Source organism: Sciurus carolinensis, chromosome 12, assembly GCF_902686445.1.
Source record: "Sciurus carolinensis chromosome 12, mSciCar1.2, whole genome shotgun sequence".
NCBI classification, from domain to species: domain Eukaryota; kingdom Metazoa; phylum Chordata; class Mammalia; order Rodentia; family Sciuridae; genus Sciurus; species Sciurus carolinensis.
The window spans coordinates 102340780-102365926 of NC_062224.1; the positions used below are offsets into that span (position 1 = coordinate 102340780).

Here is a 25147-nt window from a genome sequence, read left to right on the forward strand (position 1 = left end):
AGTGGTTACCAATGTTTAATGTAAAGAATGTGAGTCAAGAACTTCAAATTAATCTTTTATCCACTCGATCTGGTGTACTAGCAGACTCAGGAAGTTGCTGTAAACAGGCCACTCTGCGCAGCCAGCTCTGGCCTGTGTGGAATTATGTGCACTCGCTACAGCTCAGCACACCACACTCTCCTGGGGACGTCGGCATCCAAGAATTCATGCAGTCAGTGCTCTTGGAAATAAAAGTTAACCTTTCCCTTCCCAAGAGATATAAAACGCTCTCCTATGGTCCCTCATCCAGAGTTATTTTCTGGGCAAATGACCAGAGCAACACCCATTCAGAAAATCAGACATAAAGTTGCCAAGGAAATGAGAAGTTAGACAATACTGAGGAAGGGGGCCGTGTGGTGTTACGCCTTAATAACCCTTCAAAATCTCTAGGAGACGGATTTCAATTTGGTTCAGACCCAAGTTTCAAATTTATTCTTTCCAAGGGGCAGAAAGTTAATTTTGGACAAGAGGAAGCTGGAAGGTTTAGCCCAAAGAATACTAAAAGGCCAAAGTTTATGTAAGGGCTACTCCAAGAGCCCTCTGATCTGTTCTGGACAACACCCAACTTCTGGGACCTGTCTCAATTCTACTCAAACCACGGACTCGGCTATGGAACAGTAGCTACCCTGAGCAGGGTGGCTGACATCACTGCTGCGCGCGTGGGGCGCAAGGCTCCTACTTGGGGCTTATTCTGGCTCACGTGTCCGCCCTCAGGAGTGGAGCAGAACTGCAGGGGCTCACTTCTCACGTGATTCCGCCAGCAGCCACTGCAGCAAAAGCATGGGTAATCTAAGATGTCACTGCATCATAAGAAAGGGGAAGAGAGGAAGAGGGGTCCATTTCTAAAAGAGAGAAAGAGAAAAGAGAAACCCGTAGACCAAATAATTTTCAGCTTCCAGGTAACACGCTGAAAGGCGGCCCTCCGCGCTCAGAGACCTAAGGAGCTCAGATGCAGGCAAAGAGCATCCTCTAGCACCTTGCTCTCCTGTGGCCTTGCCACTACTTCAGCTCACTGGGCGCTAGCATTCACATCTTATACATTAAAAAGGTCTTTTTATTTCCCTGTTAGCATTTTTGCTTCTAAAAACAAAAACTGGGGGCATTTGAATAGGAAAGGAGGAAGCCAAATTCTCCTTTTTTGCATATAACATGATTTTAATAGAGAAAAATGTCTGAAGTCTTCACCAAAAAAAAAAAAAAAAAGTAGGCACTGACAAACAAATTCAGTAAGGTTGCAGAATACAAAGTCAACATACAAACATCAGAGCATTTTAATACACCAATACCAAAATTTCTGAGAAAAAAAATGAAGGAAGCAATCCCATTCGCAATAGCTACAGAAATTACCATAAAATACCTAGGGATAAATTTAACCAAGGGGGTAAAAAAAATCTCTAAAATGAAAATTACAAAACACTAATGAAATAAATTTAAGAGGACACTCAAAAAAAAAGAAAAAAAATCACATATTCATGAATTGAAAGAACACTACAAAATCTCCATACTATTTAAAATAATCAACAGATTCAAAGCAATTCCTATAAAAAATGTTTTTCACATAAATAGAAAAATACTCCTAAAATTTGTATATAACTACAATAGTCAAAGTAATACTGAGCAAAAAGAACAAAGCTGGAGGCATTATAATTCCCAGCTTCACAACATACTACAAAGCTATAGTAACCAAAACAGCATGGCACTGTGGTAAAAACAGACTCATAAGCCAATGAAATAGATGAGGAAACCCAGAAATAAATCCATGCATCTATAATCCAATGACTTTCAATAAGAGTAGCAAGTACATATATTGGAGAAAGGAAAATCTCTTCAATAAATGGTGCTGGGAAAATTGGATGACCATATGCCGAAAAATAATACTAAATCCCTAACTTTCACCATGTAGGAAAATCATCTCAAAATGGATCAAAGACTCAAATGTAAGACCCAAAACTATAAAACTAGTAGAACAAAACAGGGGAAATGCTTCAGGACACTGATCTGGGCAAAGATATTTTGGATATGATCCCAAATGCACAGGCAACAAAAGTAAAAATTGACAAATGGTATCAAACGAAAATGCTTCAGCAGCAAAGAAAACAATCAACAGAATGAAGAGATAGGTGATGCATAGAATGGGAGAAAATATTCACAAACTTTCATCTAACAAGGGACTAATACTCAGAATATATTAGGAACTCAACAGCAAGTAATAATAATAATAATTTGATTTAAAAATTGACAAATTGCCTGAATAGACCTTTGTCAAAAGAAGATATACAAATGATTAACAGGCACATGAAAATTTTTTTCAACAACACCAATCGCCAGGAAAATGCAAATCAAAACCAAAATGAACAGCAAATCATCTCACTCTAGTTAGAATGGCTATTATCAAAAAGATAAAACATGAAAACTATTGGCAAGGACACAGAGAAATGGGACCTCTCCTACCCTGTCAGTGGGAATGTAAATTAGTACAGCAATTATGGGAAATAATATGGAGGTTCTTTTAAAAAATTATAAATAGAACTACTAAATGATCCAGCAATTCCATACTGGGTATATATAACCAAAGAAATAATATTTGTATGTCAGAGACATCTATAGTCACATATTTGTTGCAGCACTATCCACAATAATCAAGATATAGAATCAACCTAGGTGCCCATCAACAGATGAATGAAGGAAAAAAATATATATATATGATGAAATATTATTAAACCATAAAGTCTTCAATCCTGTCATTTGCACCAAAATGAATGGAAATGAAGGGTATTATGTTAAGTGAAATAAGCACAGAAAGACAAATACTACATGTTCTCACTTATCTGGGGAAGTGAAAAAGTTGATCTCATAGAATTAGATAATATCAGTGCCTGGGAAGGGAGCAGGAGGGTGGAATGGAAAAGAAATGGAGAGGGAACGGGTAATGCATACAGGAAAGCAGGTGAATAGAAGGAATAATGTAAATGTTCTGTGGGACAGTAGGATGACTCTGGTGGACAACTGTGTATTTCAAAATACCTAGTAGAGAGGATTTTGAATGTATGCCCCCCCAAAAAATGATAAATGCTTGAAGCTATGCCAATCACTCTGATCTGATCATTATGCATTGTGTACATGTATTGTAATGTCACACTGCATCCCCCAAATATGTATAATTATTACATGTCAATTAAAATTTTATAATATATTTTCAAAAGTTATATGGTGGAATTGACTCTTCTGACAGACAGTTCTATGAATTTTACACATACAAAGATTTGTGTAAACACTACCACCACCAAGAGTACGGGACAGCTCCATGACTCCAAGAAACGTCATACTGCCGTCCCTTTGTACTCTCACCACCTCTGCAAACACTGGTCTGTTCATGAATAGGTCATTAATATTTTGTTCCACATTTGCAAACTAGTAATGCTACTAGACATAAGTAGCTCTTGCTACCATACTTATTTTAACTCATTATATCACAATTTATTCCAAATAAAATATAAATTAATGTTTATAAGCATCAAATCATAAAAAAGGAACCTGCACCTTTAATGTCACCAACATCAACCTGGAACCTGGCAACCCAGAAAACTCAACTCTGTTCACAAAGTCCTGGACCTTCTCTCCCTCTCCAGTGACCCTTCATTCACCTTGCTGTTGGAGGCCCTTTAATCAGCCTCACATTTAGAGTTAATAATGTATATGGCTGACCTACTTCTGACTCCCAGCTTCCCCTCGGATTGCATGGGCATGGACTGCATCACTTCGGTCCCAGTCTCTTCTGGAGTCTCATACTAATTAATTCATCTGGGCCAATCTTCAGCCTTCAGCTTCAAGCCCCAAGAGTGACCCGTGAAGCCAATTCGCTTTCTCACTCCAGCGTGATCCCTCAGCAAGTGGCGAGCTCTGAAGATACACATTCCGCAACTTGCAGAACAATCATCTGAAATGTCTACCTATCCATTCCTGACATATATACGACTTTATAAAAAATATATTGAGAACTTTAAAAGTTTAAAAGTCATTATTATATATCTCTATCTTATGACTATATATAGATACACTCACATATCTACATATAAACTTTGAAATAGATATATTCACATATATAATCATCAGATTCATTAAATGGGATTAAACCATTACAGAAACAATACATTTTGAACATTCGCTGAGGTGGTCCTTTATGGTGAATCCTTTATTGAGTTTTATTTTATTTTTAATTGACACATAGTAATCAAGCACATGTATGAGGTACAACATGATGTCTCAATTCACATATAAATTGTATAATGATCAAATTAGGATATTATGCTGAAACCTTGAGAGTTTATTTTCAGCCAGGTCGGTGGCACATGCCTATAATCCCAGCAGCTAGGGAGGTTGAGGCAGGAAGATCACAAGTTCAAGGCCTGCATCAGCAACTTAAAGAGGCCCTAAGCAACTTAGTGAGACCCTGTCTCAAAGTAAAATAAAAGAGAGAGAGCTGGGAATGTAGCTTAGTGGTACAGTACCCCTGGGTTCAACCCCACTACCAAAAATATTTTACCATACACAATCATATGATCAGATAATTAATTTATTTTTCTTAACACTTGAATTTAAGGCTGTTAAAATGCAACATTGTTAAATTATGCATTTTTAGGTTTACAAATCTAAATCGTTTCCAGTGTCATCAGTTTCTCAGATCCTCTACTGAAACAGAATTCTATGTAGAAATACAGCTTACTGATATTTGAGATATAGTTAAGGTTTATACATCAGATCCCTGTCTTGATGTTACTATCTTCTTTAACTATTCTTAATTACTTTCCAAACAAAAAGGTTTAGGAAAATCCCCTGTTGTATAATTTATTGCATAAACTTAGCTTTTTTGCTCTTCAAACAGTTCCATAAACCAATAATGTGAAAACTTTTTTCATTACCAACTTTTTTAGAACAAGCAAAAGAGCAAGTGAACAGACATTTATTCTTATGTGTCCCCTTCCTTCCTCAGTAACTCACAACTGTGACACTATAGCTGAAGCTATCAATTCAAGGCATGTTTCAGAAGTAGAAATCCACCATGCCCATCTCTGATATGTCAGTATGTTAACTTCCAGTTGGCAATGGGCAAAAAGAAGGGCCCTAGTCTGAATCGTTGCTGTATATATTAAATATCCAATATCAAAAGAATGTGCCTCTATGTCAAATAAGTTCATTATATTCAATTTTTACAATTAAATGCAGAATTTTTCATTGAAATAAATCCTTAAATTCAAAAGGCTAAATAGAATAATCCTTTAAAAAGTTATTTTAGCAGATTAAAATAAAGAAAGTGACAAATTTTTTTAAATCTCTGCAAGTCACAGAATTTCCTGCCTCTGAATTCAGTATATTTTCATCCGTGTAACATGAACAAATTTTTACTCATTTTAGTTCAGTACTTAATTTATCTTAAATAGGTACTATTGGCCCCTAAATTATAGCCTCTATTGTTTAGAAGGATGTACCTTATGGTCATGATACACTGTGAGAGAAAAATCATTTAATAAATATTGATACCTATTATTATTATTTTGACCTTTGAAGGACCAGTCTGGATCTCCCTTCTCTTTCTTCCCCTTCCTTTCCCGCTTTGAGACTTCATGAATAGATAAATGATTATGCTACCTGTTCATGATTAAAATGATACTATTTAACATCCTTCTCAAATCTGTCTACATTTTTCAAAGTTGAACCCTCCCTCTTGAAAACTGCGCATACACACACACGCATACCAGCATTCTGAGGACAATCCAGGGTTCAAAGCACCTTGGAATGTACATAGGTGTGCAAAGTGTCTCCAGTCCCTGGAGTAAAGCCTGCCCCGCAGCCAATTCCCACACAGTCAACCATTGAGCTCCCACCTAGCCCAAGCTTTGCCACCTCCACAGCCCTTCCTTCAGTCAATACTGCAGAGCCCAAATTAACCTGTGGCTCCCCTAGGAAACCATTCCCAAATCCTTCAACTCACAAGGCTTTCCAACTTTTCTTTCCTTATATACACAGAGACAAGTTTTAAAATTTAGCATTCAATTTCTCTTTTAATGGCTCAAAAAGTAAATTACGCCTTTAACTGCTAACCGCCCCCCAAACAGACCCAGTGTACCTTACACCTCTGCAGTTTTCCCCACAGAACTTGGCACAGTGCCGGAAGCCCAATAAATATTTATTGAATGATCGACCTGCCTTCTGTTTCTCTTCTGGAGTGCTTCTGTCTCTTCGTCCTACTTTCCCCCAGGAGAAGGATGGAACCAGGAACCACTTCTCTATGAGCAACATCTGGAGCAATCATTCACCATTTTATTCATTCAGCAAATATTTACGAAGTTCCTACTATGTGCCAGGCACTAAGCTCGGCACTGGAAAAACAAAAATGATAGATATGTAAGGGAGTTATTTATGGTGTGCCACATGCAATGACAGAGATGAGATGCACATAAGGCAGCCTTAGTAGAAAGGAGAAAAGAGCAGTTATCTGCCCAGAGATGTTAGGAAAGTCAACACAAAGACCAGCATGAAATGGATGTTGAAAAATTACTATGGCTCTGGCGTATAAAGGGGAGCCAGAGAAACTTGGGCAATCACTCTGAGAGCTGAGGGTGAAGTTGGCCAAGTCTGGAACTTTCTTTTGATAACTGAAGCTACCATAGGAGAGAACACCTTTGCAGAGAGGGCAGTTCTGTGGTGTTCTTGGTCACATGTTTATGGAGTTTCTGAATGGCAGCGGAGATTACTGCTAGGCACAGCAGATTTCCCTGCAGACAAGCAAACTGTTACAATCCATCACTCCTCCACCAAGAAGCCCCCACAGGAGGGGTTAACCTGGATACAGAAGTGTCTGACTGAAATCCACGGAGCACCAGAGGAGAGTTCTGACCCGGACGGGAAACCTCACGCACTTCCCTTCCTTTGCCTCAGGCTTCCTGGATTGAAGAATCGCTGTTTCTTCTTGGAGGTTTACTTCATTTCCCATCACTCCCAGCTTCAGACCTAAAGCTCTAAGAATATCAAGTGGAGTGCATTGAGGTAGACTTCAGTTACTTCGTATCATTTCTATACTCAATTTTTAAAATTCTTTCATAACCTGTTGAGCAATTTTTAACTAAATTAACACAGCTTGAATGAACTGCCCTGCTCCTGTGGAAGTCACTTACATGAGATTCCCTATTACACACAATCTAACCAAGGCACTTCGATCAAATTTATTGAGGAATTTAAGAAGCAGGATGTTGAGCTTCTCCAGGTTCTCGGAACGGAACGGGCCCGCTAGTGAGAGCCTTTCTGACCAGAACAAGCTCCGAGTCCCGGAGCCAGCACAGCGCAGCGTACTCCGGCACGCAAGCAGATTCAGGGACCAGATAGGGCAGCCAGAGACCTCCCCAAGTAGCCTGGACCCCTGCGGTGGGAGGTGCCTTTCAAGGCTAGCTTCTCAGACCAGACCACCCAGTGAGAGGCTTTCTACATAGAACCAGCCACAAGCCCCCGAACCAACGGAGAGCTTCGATCCGCAAGCAGCCTCTGGGATCAGGGCAGGACAGCCAGAGACCTCTTCAGGCGGCTCTGCCCACTCCGGCCGCAGGCTCTCTTCACGGGGCGATCCAAGATGGCGGCCTAGAGGGTGACTGCACCCCCAGTCGCTCCAGAACCCAGGAGTTAAGAAGGGGAGGCATTGAGAGTCTCGGACTGAAATAGAGCCACGGGTGAGTCTGCCCACTGGGTAAAGCTCGGCCCGGGGGGCAGGCCCAGATAGAGGTGGCTTATTGGAGCCGGGCAGGGCAGCTAGAGTCTTCCCAAGGTAGCCTTCCACACTCCGGCAGTGGGCTCCTCTCACACGGCCAGCTGCACGGTGCAGGCCCACAGTGAAAGCCTTTCCGCACAGAGCCAGCTCCAAACCGTGGAACCAGTAGGGGGCTAGGGGCAGTTTTCTTCGGATGCACTGCATTATCAGATTCCTCCAAGACATCAGGCTACTGAAAGCTGGGAGGTGATACACTGGAAATCTACCGGGACACTATAAGCCAATAGCGGAAAACTGCAATATCTCAGGGTCCCACTGACAGCTGACCAATATGAGAAAACAAGGGAAGAAAATGTCCCAAACAAACCTAGATACTACATCAATAAAACCCAATGACAGCACAGCAGAAGAAATGTCAGAAAGGGAGTTCAGAATGTACGTAATTAAAACGATCAGGGAAGCTAATGAGGAGATGAAAGAGCAAATGCAGGCATTGAAGGAGGAGATGAAAGAGCAAATGCAGGCATTAAATGATCGCACCAATCAACAGTTAAAAGACCAAATACGGGAAGCAAGAGATCATTTCAATAAAGGGTTAGAGATACTGAAAAAAAAACAAACTGAAATACTTGAAATGAAGGAAACAATAAACCAAGTTAAAAACTCCATAGAAAGCATAACCAATAGGATAGAACATCTGGAAGACAGAACCTCAGACATTGAAGACAAATTATTTAATCTTGAAAACAAAGTTGGTCAAACAGAAAAGATGGTAAGAAATCATGAACAGAATCTACAAGAATTATGGGATATCATGAAAAGGCCAAATTTGAGAATTATTGGGATTGAGGAAGGCTTAGAGAAACAAACCAAAGGAATGAACAATCTATTCAATGAAATAATATCAGAAAATTTCCCAAATCTGAAGAATGAAATGGAAAACCAAGTACAAGAGGCTTATAGAACTCCAAACATACAAAATTACAACAGACCCACACCAAGGCACATTATTATGAAAATACCTAACATACAAAATAAAGGCAGATTTTTAAAGGCCGCGAGAGAAAAGAATCAAATTACATTCAGAGGGAAACCAATAAGAATATCAGCAGATTTTTCAATCCAGACCCTAAAAGCTAGAAGGGCCTGGAACAACATATACCAAGCCCTGAAAGAAAACGGATGCCAACCAAGAATCTTATACCCAGCAAAACTTACCTTCAAATTTGACGATGAAATAAGATCCTTCCATGATAAACAAAAGCTAAAGGAATTTACAAAAAGAAAGCCAGCATTACAGAACATTCTCAACAAAATATTCCATGAGGAAGAGATGAAAAACAACGATGCAAATCAGCAACAGGAGGCGCTAGCCTAAAAGAATAGCCAAATAAAGGAGAAACCAAATCATGTCAAAAACAAAGATGAGTCAATTGACTGGGAATACAAATCATATCACAATAATAACCCTGAATGTTAATGGCCTGAATTCATCAATCAAAAGACATAGACTGGCAGATTGGATTAAAAAGAAAAATCCAACAATATGCTGCCTGCAAGAGACTCATCTCATAGAAAGAGATACCCATAGACTAAAGGTGAAAGGATGGGGAAAAACATACCATGCACACAGACACAGCAAAAAAGCTGGAGTATCCATCCTCATTTCAGATAATGTGGACTTCAAGCCAAAACTAGTCAGAAGGGATAAAGAAGGACATTACATGCTGCTTAAGGGAAGCATAAATCAGCAAGACATAACAATCATAAATATCTATGCCCCGAACATTGGCTCATCCACATACGTCAAACAAATCCTTCTCAATTCCAGAAATCAAATAGACCACAACACAATAATACTAGGCGATTTTAACACACCTCTCTCACTACTGGATAGATCGTCCAAACAAAAATTGAATAAAGAAACTATAGATCTCAACAACACAATCAACAATTTCGACTTAACGGACATATATAGAATATACCATCCAACAAAGAACGAATACACTTTCTTCTCAGCAGCACATGGATCCTTCTCTAAAATAGACCATATTTTATGCCAAAAAGCTACTGTTAGCAAATACAAGAAGATAGAGATACTACCTTGTACTCTATCAGATCATAATGGATTGAAATTAGAAATAAGTGACAGAATAAAAAACAGAAACTTCTCCAATACCTGGAGATTAAATAATACACTGTTATATGATGAATGGATAACAGAAGACATCAGGAGGGAAATAAAAAAATTCTTAGAAGTAAACGAGAACAAAGACACATCATATCAAAATCTCTGGGACACTATGAAAGCAGTACTTAGAGGAAGATTTATTTCATGGGGCGCATTCATAAAAAGAAGTAGAAATCAACAAATAAACGACCTAACACTACAGCTCAAAGTGCTAGAAAAAGAAGCAGACCAATACCAAAAGTAGTAGAAGACAGGAAATAGTTAAAATCAGAGCCGAAATCAACGAAATTGAAACAAAAGAAACAATTGGAAAAATTAACAAAATAAATAGTTGGTTCTTTGAAAAAATAAATAAAATTGATAAACCCTTAGCCACACTAACAAAGAGAAAGAGGGAGAAAACTCAAATTACTAAAATTCGGAATGAACAAGGAAACATCACAACAGACACGAGTGAAATACAAAACATAATTAGAAGCTATTTCGAAAATCTATACTCCAACAAAACAGAAAACCTCGAAGACATCAACAAATTTCTAGAGACATATGAATTACTTAAACTGAACGAGGAGGACATACACAACTTAAATAAACCAATTTCAAGCAATGAAATAGAAGAGGTCATCAAAAGCCTACCAACAAAGAAAAGTCCAGGACCAGATGGGTTCTCAGCCGAGTTCTACAAAACCTTTAAAGAAGAGCTCATTCCAATACTCCTCAAACTATTCCATGAAATAGAAGAGGAGGGAACCCTCCCAAACTCGTTCTATGAAGCCAATATCACCCTGATACCTAAACCAGACAGAGACACATCGAGGAAAGAAAATTTCAGACCAATATCCTTAATGAACATCGACACAAAAATTCTCAACAAAATTTTAGCAAATCACATACAAATATATATTAAAAAGATAATGCACCACGATCAAGTGGGTTTTATCCCAGGGATGCAAGGTTGGTTCAACATTCGGAAATCAATAAATGTCAATCACCATATCAACAGACTTAAAGTTAAGAATCACATGATTATTTCAATAGATGCAGAAAAAGCATTCGATAAAATACAGCATCCCTTCATGCTCAAAACACTAGAAAAAATTGGGGTAGTGGGAACATTCCTTAACATTATAAAGGCCATCTACGCTAAGCCCATGGCTAATATCATTCTAAATGGTGAAAAACTGAAAGCGTTCCCCCTAAAAACTGGAACAAGGCAGGGATGCCCTCTTTCACCACTTCTATTCAACATCGTCCTTGAGACTCTAGCCAGAGCAATCAGACAAACCAAAGAAATTAAAGGGATACGAATAGGAAAAGAAGAACTCAAACTATCCCTGTTCGCTGATGACATGATTATATATTTAGAGGAACCTGGAAATTCCACCAGAAAACTTTTAGAACTCATAAGTGAATTCAGTAAAGTAGCAGGTTACAAGATCAATGCTCATAAATCCAATGCATTTTTATACATAAGTGATGAATCTTCAGAAAGAGAAATTAGGAAAACTACCCCATTCACAATAGCATCGAAAAAAATAAAATACTTGGGACTCAATCTCACAAAAGAGGTGAAAGACCTCTACAATGAGAACTACAGAACACTAAAGAAAGAAATTAAAGAAAACCTTAGAAGATGGAAAGATCTCCCATGTTCCTGGATAGGCAGAATTAATATTGTCAAAATGGCTATACTACCTAAAGTGCTATACAGATTCAATGCAATTCCAATTAAAATCCCAATGATGTACCTTGCAGAAATAGAGCAAGCAATTATGAAATTCATCTGGAAGAATAAAAAACCTAGAATAGCTAAAGCAATCCTCAGTAGCAAGAGCGAAGCAGGGGGTATCGCAATACCAGATCTTCAACTCTACTACAAAGCAATAGTAACAAAAACGGCATGGTATTGGTACCAAAATAGACAGGTAGATCAATGGTACAGAATAGAGGACATGGACACTAACCCAAATAAATACAATTTTCTCATACTAGACAAAGGTTCCAACAATATGCAATGGAGAAAAGATAGCCTCTTCAACAAATGGTGCTGGGAAAACTGGAAAACCATATGCAATAGAATGAAATTAAACCCCTATCTCTCACCCTACACAAAACTCAACTCAAAATGGATCAAGGACCTCAGAATCAGACCAGAGACCCTGCATCTTACAGAAGAAAAAGTAGGTCCAAATCTTCAACTCGTTGGCTTAGGATCAGACTTCCTTAACAGGACTCCCATAGCACAAGAAATAAAAGCAAGAATCAACAACTGGGATAGATTCAAACTAAAAAGCTTTCTCTCAGCAAAGGAAACTATCAGAAATGTGAAGAGAGAGCCTACAGAGTGGGAGAATATCTTTGCCAACCATACTTCAGATAGAGCGCTAATTTCCAGAATCTATAAAGAACTCAAAAAACCCTACACGAAGAATACAAATAATCCAATCAACAAATGGGCTAAGGAAATGAACAGACACTTCACAGAAGAAGATGTACAAGTAATCAACAGATATATGAAAAAATGTTCAACATCCCTAGTAATAAGGGAAATGCAAATCAAAACTACCCTAAGATTTCATCTCACCCCAATTAGAATGGCGATTATCAAGAATACAAGCAACAATAGGTGTTGGCGAGGATGTGGTGAAAAAGGAACACTCATACATTGCTGGTGGGGTTGCAAATTAGTGCAGCCACTCTGGAAAGCAGTGTGGAGATTCCTCAGAAAGCTTGGAATGGAAACACCATTTGACCCAGCTATCCCACTCCTTGGCCTATACCCAAAGAACTTAAAATCAACATACTACAGAGATACAGCCACATCAATGTTCATTGCTGCTCAATTCACCATAGCCAGATTGTGGAACCAACCTAGATGCCCTTCAGTTGATGAATGGATAAAAAAACTGTGGCATATATATATACAATGGAATATTACTCCGCAATGAAGAATGATAAAATTATGGCATTTGTAGGCAAATGGATGAAATTGGAGAATATCATGCTAAGTGAGATAAGCCAATCTCAAAAAACTAATGGATGAATGATCTTGCTGATAAGCGGATGAGGACATATAATGGGGGGTGGGAGGGGTTAGCATTAGGTTTAGGGTTAAGTTTAGAGTTAGGGATAAGGAGAGCAGTAAGAATGAAGGAAAGAAGGACTGTATAGAGGGAAAAGAGGGGTGGGAGGGGTGGGGGGGAAGGAAAAAAAAATAAACATCATTGCCCTATGTAAACGTATGATTACACAAATGGTATGCCTTGACTCTATGTACAAATAGAGAAACAACATGTATCCCATTTGTATACAATAAAAAAAAAAAAAAAAGAAGCAGGGTGTTACCACAACAGCAAGAGTATGTGAAGCAACTCACAACACTACTCCTGTGGAGCAGGAGGGCCTTTTGATGACGATGCACCACCATTAGACTAGATTATTGATGACTGGTTAAGTCTTGCAAAAATTAAGTTTCACGAAGAATCTGGTTGTTGTATTGCTGTCCACTGTGATGCCAGCCTTGAGAGACCTCCAGTGCTTGCTGCTCTGGCATTAATTGAAGGTGGCAAAAAATTTGAAGATGCTCAGAATTCTTAAGATGAAAGCAGTGTGGAACTTTCAACAGCAAGCAACTGTTATGTCTGGAGAGTATCATCTTAAAATGCTGCTGAGCTTCAAAGACTCCAACGGTCCTAGAAACAACTGTTGCATTCAGTAAAACTCAGATGCCTGATGCTGTTGCCTGGGAAGTGGAACCTGAGGCCAGACCTAGCTTGCAGGATGTATTAGCTAAGGGTTGGCGTGCTGAATAAGTCTGATGGAGCTTCCATAGGCGCACTGGACAGCAGTTTTACCAGGTCACAGGCTGACAGAAAGTCATTCCCTATGTTAGGATTACAGTCGACCTATTTGGACACTTAGCAAGAGATTCATGCTGTTCAGCATTTAAAATGTGCTTATCATTTCTATCAATCGACATTTACTGAAATCATGTGGTATTGAGTCAGTGTCTTTAAATCTTTTTCCATGCCAGAATCTTATTAGATTCCATGCTAGAATCTTATAAGAAATTTAGAAAGAGTAGGTGCCAAAATATCCGCACAATGCTTGCACATTTTTAGTCATCATGCAAAACCAAAACTCCAGGAACTAAAAACACTCTAGACCCTATCTGATTTATTCCTTGAGTCATTTCTAACATTTCAGGGCACGCGCCGGCATTTTCTTGCTTACTTTATGCATGCCACTATATACAGGTTTGCTTTTGAACATTGGGTTTTGAGGGGTTTCTGCTTTAATTTTTAAAATTTTTACCAAATCTTATGGTGATTATTTAATGTCTTTCTATAAACCTTTTTTTTTTAATGCTATTATGGGAAACCTCTATTTGGAAAACCCAAGTTGCTACAGAAGCACGTCTTTATGTCTCCAGACCAAAAAAAAAGCCTTCCAATAATTTAATGTTGGTACTCTCAGATTCAACAGAGCAGGGAGGGCCTGAAAAGAGAATGGGAGAGGGCTATTTTTCATATTCTGCCTCTTACAGACAGACCTTTAATTTAGTAAATACATTTTAAGGTAGAGATGCTTTGTTATTGTTGCTAAAACAATTATTTATCATAACATTTTGAAATTCTTGCAATTTCCTTCATTATTATCAGAAGATGTTTACCAACTTTTTTATTTTACATATGCTTTCCTTTTCATATTGGTTATTTTTAGTTACACACAACTTTAGGGTTCATTTTGACATAATCACAAAAGCATGAAATATAATTTGCTCTAATTCAGTCCCCAGTACTTCCCTTTTCCCTCCCCTCCTCCCTCTCCCCCATCCCTTCCTTCTACTCTACTGATCTTCCTGCTATTTACATATGGTATTTTTACCAACTTTTTGTTTGAGGTGTAGTTTTCTACCCTTTGCTTCCTAACCTCTTGCAAAAAAAAAAAAAAAAAGAAAAAGAAGAAGAAGAAAAGAAATGGGTTTCTGCTAATGAATTTAACAGACATCTAATATTTTATATACATTTTGAGCTCTGTAACAATATTTAGAAATTTGATAATTTTTATTATGTAATTAATAAAATGGTGATACTTACTGATGTTAGTTCAAGCAGTATATTATACTGTCTGGGAATGTGTGCTTACAGTTCTAGGGGAGAAATCATTTTTCAGTGTTCACCAGCTTATAAAAACTTAGTGCAAGAGCTCAAACATCTAAATAAATAATGGAATGCAAAAAAAAAAAGAAAAGAAAAAACCACTATGCATTTACCAGATGACTCAGGATGGGAAACACATCCCAGGACGGGAAGAGTAAATACAAAAACATGAACGCATGGAAATCACGTTTCTCTTCTGCCCTCTGCTCACTGTCCCTGTCCAGCTCTGGATGAGCCTCCACCTCAGTAAAGCCAACTCACCTCCCCTTCAGGAGTAGTCACTTGAAGTAAGTAATGGGGACTTATTTTGAACAATTTACTAAGGTGAATCGCTTAGCAAATGTGAATTAAAAGTACTAGGTAATCTAGTGTTTTCGACTTGGAAATTCACTCCAAATCCATAATTTGGAGAAAAAAAGTACATGTGACTTACTCAACATCTTATTTAATTTTTTAATTTTAAAGATTTTTTTTAATTTTAGAGAAGATTTTTCTTTTTAGAGAAGATTAAGACTATTTTCAATTTAACCATGTGTCTTTAAAGAATAAAATAACTCAAGAAAAATGGTTTGAAAGTTATTTATTCAATGTTTCCAATCTTGTATCATTTACCTTTCCAAGTGAGTTTCAGTTTCTCTGTCTGCTGACTTCATAAACCTCTCTTTGGGTTTTGACAAGCATGGAATCACTTTTACTGTGAAGTTCAATATCCGGCTTCCAAACCCAAATACGATTCACACATTGCATCTTCGATATTTCTAAAACAAAACAATCTGCTTGAAAATTTTTAAACATTACTTTACTCCAGAATACTCAAAAGCTTGACTTTTGATATCCAAAAATGGGGCTCTTTGACATAAATGCGTGCAATAAGCCTGCCTCGGGTCATAGTCTACCTTGTATTTTAAGAACTAAAATTACTAACACTGTTAAACTAATTTTACTTAAGAAATACTAATGGTATTAAAATGCATCATTAGTCTGGCTTTTTAAAAAAGAAGTTGAAAAAATTGTCAGGACCTAATGGTTGCAGAGGTGCTGTTCTTGGCACTTCTTCCTTTTTCTGAGACCTGAGCCCGTGATTACTTTTAAAGACATGAAAAACCCCATTCTCTCTCCTCCTGAAGTATCCAAAGGAGATTTCATTCTGAGATCTTCGAGGGTGTTTGCAAATTTATAATAAAAACAGAAAGCTTCAGAATGGTGCTACACATACAGTGTTTTCGTTATTGTTAATCTCAGCTACACTTTAACTGTCAACTCAACAAGGGATACACATTTCCCAAAGAAGTCGTTTAAAACTATGTACAGTGTCTTATGAATTCCTTGGTTCAATCTGGGCCTCTTTGTAGACACTGGAGCTCTAGGATCCCAATATTAAAAACAGCAAGAGAATGAAGACCCGGATCCTCATACCAGAATGGTAAGATAAGGAGAAGCAGGTAAAATTTGGCTTGTATTGTGCATTATCCTTGTAAGAATTCCTTCCCAAGATTCATCTCAAGTGATCATCCTAAACCTTCAACAAAGAAGTCTAGATTCCAGAAACAACATGCCCAAGGACGTGTGGCTAGCTAGTGGCGTGTTGGAATCAAAATCCAGATCGTGCTGATACAAAAAGAAATTTTCCATTACACTAGATATAGAAGGACCAATCGATCTCTCCCTAACCTTTTCTCATTTTGTTTTCTATTTCTTTTAAATAGAGTCATTGATTTTTTTAAATATAGTATTCTAAGATCATTAGACATTCATTTTAAGTTTCCAGTTTTAAAAATTTATTAATCAGCCCAATATCAATTTCCTCTTTATTCAAAGTGAACCCTACTGGAAGAAGGACAGTTCAAAGCAAACAAAGATGTTTTTTAATTCATGTCTCCTGTTTTTTTTTTTTTTTTAATGTCACTTTTGAAGCACATAATGAATGCCACTCTCCACCAACAAAAATTTCCTATGCATTTGGTGGGTCAGGTTCCTCCAAGAAAGCACTATAATTGGTTTTCTTTTCAGGTTTCCATAGAAAGTCTCCCAGAAAGACCTCGGGAGTACACGGTGCATGCAGCGAGGGTCAAATGATCCTCTATATTTCAAATTATAAGAATCTGCTGATCTCAAGGATACAGTACTAAATGACAGCCTTTTTAACTCTTTCAACAATATACAAGAAAGCCCTGAGAAGACCAGCAAAGGAATCATTTTTCCTGAATTCTCAATAGTAAGAGTGCCAGATTCCTTCCCTTCATGCATTCATTTGTTCATTTATTCACACATCATCCCTTGTGAAGCCCGCTATTTCCAGGGGATTCAGTGATGCCAAGATGAAGTTTCTGCCTTGCAGAGCTTACAATCCAGAGGGAGAGTAAAGCAGACAACAACCCCTAAATAAATAGCATCATTCACTGTTAAATATAGTGAAATAATAAAACGAGGCGATGGAACAGCATGCAACGGGGACAAAGGACAGAGGGGAAGCAGGAAAACCAGTTGGGAAACAATTATGCCAGCCTGGGTACGAGTTAAAGTGGGCAGAGAGAAAATGAAAACAGCACTTGCTGATGGACTGATGTCAAGCTCGGGGCTTTGCCCGAGCAAATGGGTAGCCTCGACCACAAACAGAGAAGTCTTAGGGAGAAACAGGGCACAAAGGACATGGAGGATTTCTTTATGCTACGTCATGTTTAAGATGCCAAGAGAGATATGTTAAAGACAAAACAAAACCAGGTAGTTGGGTACACGATTCTGAATTCAGAAGTCAACACAGAAGTTAAAGTCCCAAGGCCAGATGAGTTCACCTGGGGACACGTGTAACCAGAGGGGCTCAAATCACGGCTTGGCTACATGTTAGCTAACCGGGGCAAAGTCTAAGCTTTCTACTACTTTTCTAGGTAAGGCTGATGTATATCTGAATGTGCTAGAAAATCTACATATCACTGCACAAATGGGTGTTAGTATCAAGTGCTGAGGAAATTGAAGAGCATAGGAAGAAAGAATCGTTAAAACCAGGAATAAAGACTCAAATGTCCTGACCATGTGAATGGGATTCCAGTAACTTCCCTGGAAGAAAGTGTCAAGGAGGGAGATAAAGATGGAGTGTCCCTACTGCTGGGCCATTGAGAAGGGGAAAGATTCATTAACAAATGCAGGCTGGCAGCAGTGATTATTTCCAGGATTTGAGTTTTTAGAGAATGATTACTTTAATACTTGAACTTTATCATGAACACGTGTTGCTTATGTAATTAGAAAAAGAAAGCTACACAAAAGGATAGTGGAATAAATATTTATGATGTCTGAAAATAACATTGATTTGGTATGACAAATGTATAACAACTCATGAACTAGTTTTAATAAGCTCTAATGTGAGGCTTGGAATTATCAAAGGATGGAAAAAACTAGGTGGATGATTCTTGCTAAACCCTAAACTAACATGTGTTGGTAAGGTTAAAAAAATATATGAATTGATTAAATATTTTCAAATGTTTAAGTTTTAAAATATAATTATTCTGGAAACTTCAAAGACTCTATATATTTACCTATTACCTAGATCAAACTAATGAATGAGAGGACATTTTTTTAGGAATGAGTGGATACTGAATTCATAAAATATATGTTAACTACTAGAAGGAATTTTAAGAAGTAGCAGACAAACAAAGGATCACAAAATTACTCTTTTACTAACAAGTATAGAAGAGGCAAGATCATTAACTGATCATATTCTTGAAATGCTTTGACTTATATATATCTGTTTACCCTATTTATATTATACATTTATCCAATTTAACCGATAATTCCATGTTTTACTGGAAATGAGAACTAGTGCTACAAAAAAATTTTTCAAGTAATCTTTTTGTAATTATTAACTACAGTTTTCAAAGTTACTGTAGGTTTTAAAAATTAAACACTAAGGGGTCTGTGTAGAAAACTATAAACTTTGTCATGTTTTCAAAAGGACAAACATCCTCTAGTAACATAAGCCCAAAGTCTTGAGAAAGTAAGAAATAATTTTTATGTTCTAAGTCACTGAACAAAGAGTAGAATTTCTTAGTCTTCCAATCTCATGCTGGTTGCTTCAGTTGTTATTTGAGGTAGTCGTCACTAGGTGGCACTGCCAACCTGATTCAGAACCAGGTTATTGGGTTTCTTTTTTTTTTTTTAATTCATTTTTATTGTAAACAAATGGGATACATCTTGTTTCTCTGTTTGTACATGAAGTGGAGACATACCATTTGTGTAATCATACATTTACCCAGGGTAATAGTTTTTGATTCATTCTGTTATTTTTTTTCCTCCCCCCACCTCTCCCACCCCTCTTATCTCTCTATAGAGTCCCTCCTTCCTCCATCCTTGCCCGCTTCCTACCCCCTATATGTGTCATCATCCGCTTATCAATGAGATCATTCGTCCTTTGGTTTTTTGAGATTGGCTTATCTCACTTAGCATGATATTCTCCAACTGCATCCATTTGCCTGCAAATGCCATAATTTTATTATTCTTTATGGCTGAGTAATAGTAATATGATAATTTTGGGATCCTTAGTTTGCTACTTTTTAAAATTCCTTCTAGCAGTTAACACATTTTTATGCATTCAGTAGAGAAAGAAGCATCTACTTATCCAGGTTCTAAAGAATCTTTTGTTGTCTTCTTGAGCAAAGAATTTTGAAACATTTTAAACAAGAAAAAAAAATCAAGTCAATTTAGGGTGCTCTTTACACTCATTATAGCTTTATCCAATTGATATTACTCTAAATTAAATATTCAAAATGAAGTTTTAAATATATAACTACATGTAAAAATAAAAATAAATATAAACATGAAAATATTTAAATCAAACACTGGTGTACTTTCAAATGAAAGTTGTAACTTAAATAGAAAAAAACAAGGTTCTCCAAAGCAACATGTCACTCACATCCCTGGGGTGTCTGCAGGAGGGACAAGGAGCCAGTCACATGGGTTTAGCCTTTCGTCTCCGTGACATGCTTAGGTGGTGCAGAGAAAGGCCTTCTGTCCTCCCACGTCTCCTGGTCTTTCCACCGGGAGACTGCAAGTGACAGTATGGCAAGTGCCCAGCCCCAGCAGCTTCTGCAGCTATTTTGGGCTTGTTATAGGGACTGACAGTGACAGGGAGTCTTTGCTTCACCCTTGCAAATGTTCTTTTCTACTTCTGTCATACAGATCACCAGCCAGTGCCGAGAGGAAACCTTCACATAGCTAACAAAGCCTCTCTGAAAGCAAAGGTTTTAAAGAGCAAAGCTGCCCTTTCAAAACAACTATTTTAGAGTTTCTTATACTTTTAAAAAAAGATAAAAATAACACCTCAACTCACCACCAACAACAAAAAAGAAACACAAGAGACGCAGAAAAGCCCTTCAACCTAACTTGGAGATGGTCATTTATCAATTCATGAATACGTTCAATCAGCGTGACACTGCTGTGAATGTTGCTGGGAACTAGAAAAGGGCTGTGAGCAGAAGAGATGTGGGTTCCTGTCTTTAGAGAGGCTGCTTTTTAATAATAATGCTGCTCATGCAATGTTCTGGGTTTTGTTTTGTTTTGTTCTTTGCAGTTTTAGGGATTGAACCCAGCACCTCACATGTTAGGCAAGTGCTCTACCACTGAACTACATCCCCAGACCCTTTTAAATTTTACTTTGAGTCAGGGTCTCACTAAGCTGCCCAGGCTGGTCTCCAACTTGGAACCCCCATGCCTCTGCCTCCCAGCTGGAATTACAGGTGTGTGCCATGGGTGGTACCTGGCTCAGAACTGTTTAATGCTGCTGCTAAGTCAGAAGAAACTGATATCACCTCAAATCTTTTTGGAAATAAGATTGACATAAACCAATGAAAATTACACTCATTGATCATGGTTATGGGGGGGGGGGCGGAGAATATGAATCTATGAAGAGAGAATATGATTTAAAGGAAGGCCCCTGGCCTTTGGTACATCCTTTTTCTACAGAAAGCAAACCATGTTTCATTGCCCAAAACTTACACACAGCTGCATGTATTCTTTATCTGATTTTTATGAGAAAAAGCAAATAAATACACATTGTGGGTGTTTTACTAAAAAATAAATTTGAATTTTTACTTCTTTTCCCCAAAGTTCTACTTCTTCTATGTCTGTTTCTATAGTTTCAACTTTGTGGAAATAAAACAATTAATACTTTAAATAAGGATATAAGTTATCAGTGAATTGAAGTGCTGTATATGAAAGATTAATCTCATCACATTGAAAGAAAGTCTTCCAGTTCGGAAGACTATTTCATCAAGGACCTCTGTTCAGATTTTAATCTGGGGGTATCCTGTGCTCCAGTCATCTTCATGTCACATCTGAACGGGTTCAAGTCCCAGCTCTACCCCTCAGGGTCTGTGAACTTGCTTTCCTCATCTCTGAAATGGAGAGAACACCTACCTCGTAGTGAGGCAACATCGACTGAGGGAGCTCTGTGTGAAAAACGGTCACAATAGTGCCTGCATGTAGTAAGAGCTAAATAAACAGCAACTGGTAAAACTTCCAATTTTAACTGAAGAACTTTATTAATATATTCATAACAGATAACTGAAGCCGAAGCTGGGCAAAATGTAAAGACAACATCTAGGTTCTTTAAAGAAGCTTACATCTCCTGACCTGGCCAAAGGACATTCTAGAATGTGAAAAGAACTCAGCAAATGAGGTTACTGAGCCAATGGCAATTACTGTTAAGGAATCTTAGCAGGCAAGGGAGGAACCTATGGAAAAGAAGGAAAGTCCTAATTTTCAAAACAACAGCGGAAGCAAGTTATGCAAACAACTAGACCATAATAAGATTCTAGAACACAGCATTTGAATATGGGGGCACTTAAAGAAGGCATGGGGCCACCATGCTGATTCACAATGATGAATAAGTCCAAACACCACAGATCCTTCTTTCATAGCAGACTAAGTCTAGAAATACAGATTTCTATATTTCTAAAATATATATAGATTTTTAAAATTTATTTTATATATATACATATGTACATTAAAGTCTATTATCACAGGTGTTCATATTATACCTATATATTCATATGTATATAAAATATATATAGGGATACATACATACATACACCTGTGATAATAGACTTTGCACAAGAAGGAGGATTCATTCGAATTTAGTGATAAGATAATAATACTCATTATATGTTAAATGATTACTAAATGCTTTTTTAATGAATACGTATTATTAATTCAGAAGGAAGTGAACAGTTAAAGGGCTTTATGTAAACCCTGTTCTGGTAACCCTGGCTGCTATAATTGAGACCCAAAGCAATCCATTAAAAAATGCTGAGCCGCCACACTGCGGCTTCCCATCTACCAACACGTGGCAGCCTCCATCTTGGAACACTGCAGATGCCTCCCTACCACCCCTCCACATGGTAACCTCCACCTGGGACACTGAACAGGGTCTGGAGACAGCCACATGCTGCGTCACAGCACTGCGTCTCTGAACAGGCTGCCTATCGCCACTGCACAGCCCGCCCTCATGGCTCCATTGCTGAAAGCAGTCCCTTCATCTTGAGACACCTCCACCACCATCTTGGGTTACTTCCACTGCCGCCACTGCCATCTTCAGTTGGGGCAGTGTCCATCTTGGGACACTGGCTGGAGACTAGAAGTCCAATAACAAGGTACATACTGGTTAGCCACTGCTGCCACCGCCACTACCACCAACTAAGGACATGGCCACTTCCATTTAGGGGTAACAGTCAGGGACTGAAAGATCATCACCAAGATCCCTGCAGACTTGATTACCTCTGAGGCAGCCCTGCTAGGTGTGCTAATAAGCCACCATCTTGCTACAGAGGCAGGAGTGAGCCTTGCAAGGGGTTGGTAGGTTGGAAAAGGGCGTGAGGGGATCTTGATCCCGGCTCACTCAGCCAGCCACACTGGAACCCACCGTATTCCACAGACAACTTGGGCAGCACTGCTGGAAGCCGACATCAGTCTGGTCCACAACTTCCTCCCCAACAGAGCATTCACTGATTATCAATCAACAGGGCCCTCCAGCTCCAACATCACCAGTCTCCCAGGCACCCCGAGCCACCAACGTGACCCAGTGCTTGCAGCAACATGGCTGGCCTACAGCTCTCTACCCCTGATCTTGCCAACAGGACAGTTTTCTACAACCGGCACTTGGGTCCCAGCTCTCAGCCCCAGGACCTCCGGGGAGAGAGGGTCCTGACTGGGAAGGGCAGGGGCAGGGGAGTACAATTTAGAGACTAAATGAGAAACCAGGAATTGTGGGGTCCACAGGCGAGGTAAGGGGCTAAGGTCAGACTCCTGTGTCACACAAGTGGACCCCAAAGAAGAGTCCCGGGGTGCAGACCTGGGATGCAGTCCACTGGGACTGGCTATTGCTATACCCCACCTCCAGAAGTCCTGCCTCCAAGTCTAATCCTCCCACCTCAGTAACTGTCACAATCCTGAGGGTGGAGTCACCAGCAAACTCCAGACACCCCCCTATCAGAAGAGAAGGGAAGCAGAAGGATACTGAACTCCAACAGAAATGACTGTACAGTTTTTTTTCAAGTCTCCTTTCTTTCTTTTTTTAATTTTCCCCCTACTTTTTCTTTTTTCTTTTTTCATTGTCCGCTCTCACATCCCCAACATTTCTGAAATCATGTACTTGCATGAAGTTACTGAGGACTGGGAGGTTTGAATAGTGTATTACAGTTTGGTTATACATTGTTTTTATTTTTTTTTCTTTTACTCGCTCTATTTTCCTCTTATTTATCTGTTTCCTCGAAGTCTCTTTCTCTCTTTTCTCCTGCTAACAACCAACTTCTTTTGATTCCTCTTTCACTCTTCCTATGATCTAACACCTTTATGCCCTCACCTCCTACCTCATTAACATATCTTACACCCCTCCCACTTTCTCTCTTTGCCCTCCATTAGAAATTGTAGACCTTATTGCAAACCTAATGTTTATGTTGTAGATAATAATTGGACACATCATCTGTTTATTGTGACAAAACTGTTAATGTCTTAATAGGGGCAATTTGGTTTAAGGCTGCATATTATTTGCATTAGGTGCTGTTAATATTGATCTCCCCTTTAAAGACAGAGTATTGGAAACCTGCAGGGACACTATAAATCTCTAGGGTAGAAACTGTAATTCCAAACTGCTAGAGGGGAAGACACATGAACAATATGAAAAAACAAGGGAAGAAAGTGCCCCGAACAAACCAAGATGCTACATTAATAGAATCCATTGACAGCACAGTAGAAGAAATGTCAGAGGAGTTCAGAATGTACATAATTAAAATTACCTACAAAGTAAAGGATGATATGAGAACAAATGCAGGCAAGAAAAAAGCACTTCAATAAAGAGTTAAAAGCAAACACAGGAAGCAAAAGATTACTTCAACAAGAGATTGAGATTCTGAAAAAAACAAAGAGAAACCCTTGAAATGAAGGAAGCAATAAACCAAATTAAAAACTCAATAGAAACATCACCAACAGACTAGATCAGTTGGAAAACATAACTCAGACAATGAAGATAAAATATTTAATCTTGAAAATAAAGTTGACCACACAGAGAAGATGGTAAGAAATCATGAACAGAACCTCCAAGAACTATGGGATCACAGGAAAAGACTAAGTTTAAGAATTATTGGAATTGAGGAAGGCACAGAGATGCAAACAAAAGGAATGAACAATCTATTCAATGAAATAATACCAGAAAATTTCCCAAACCTGAAGAATGGAATGGAAAATCAAATACACGAAGTTTACAGGACAGCAAATGTACAAAATTACAGCAGATTCACACCACAGCACATTATATTGAAAATGCCCAGCATACAAAATATTCTTAATTCTAAGAATAGAATTTTAAAGGTTGCAAGAGAGAAGTATCAGGTTACATATAGGGGGAAACCAATTTGGATATCAGCAGATTTCTCAACCCAGACCCTAAAAGCTAGAAGGTCCTGGAACAAAATATACTGAGCTCTGAAAGAAAATGGATGCCAACCAAGAATCTTA

At 38.4% G+C, this 25147-nt stretch overlaps 1 protein-coding gene and 1 pseudogene across 4 annotated transcripts in view; one reads left to right on the forward strand and one right to left on the reverse strand.

The window, feature by feature from the left end:
- The window catches only part of Rgl1 (ral guanine nucleotide dissociation stimulator like 1), a 270086-nt gene that overhangs the window by 182382 nt on the left and 62557 nt on the right, over positions 1–25147 (reverse strand). The window lies entirely within an intron of this gene.
- On the forward strand, positions 7179–13704 carry LOC124961673 (protein tyrosine phosphatase type IVA 1-like; annotated as a pseudogene).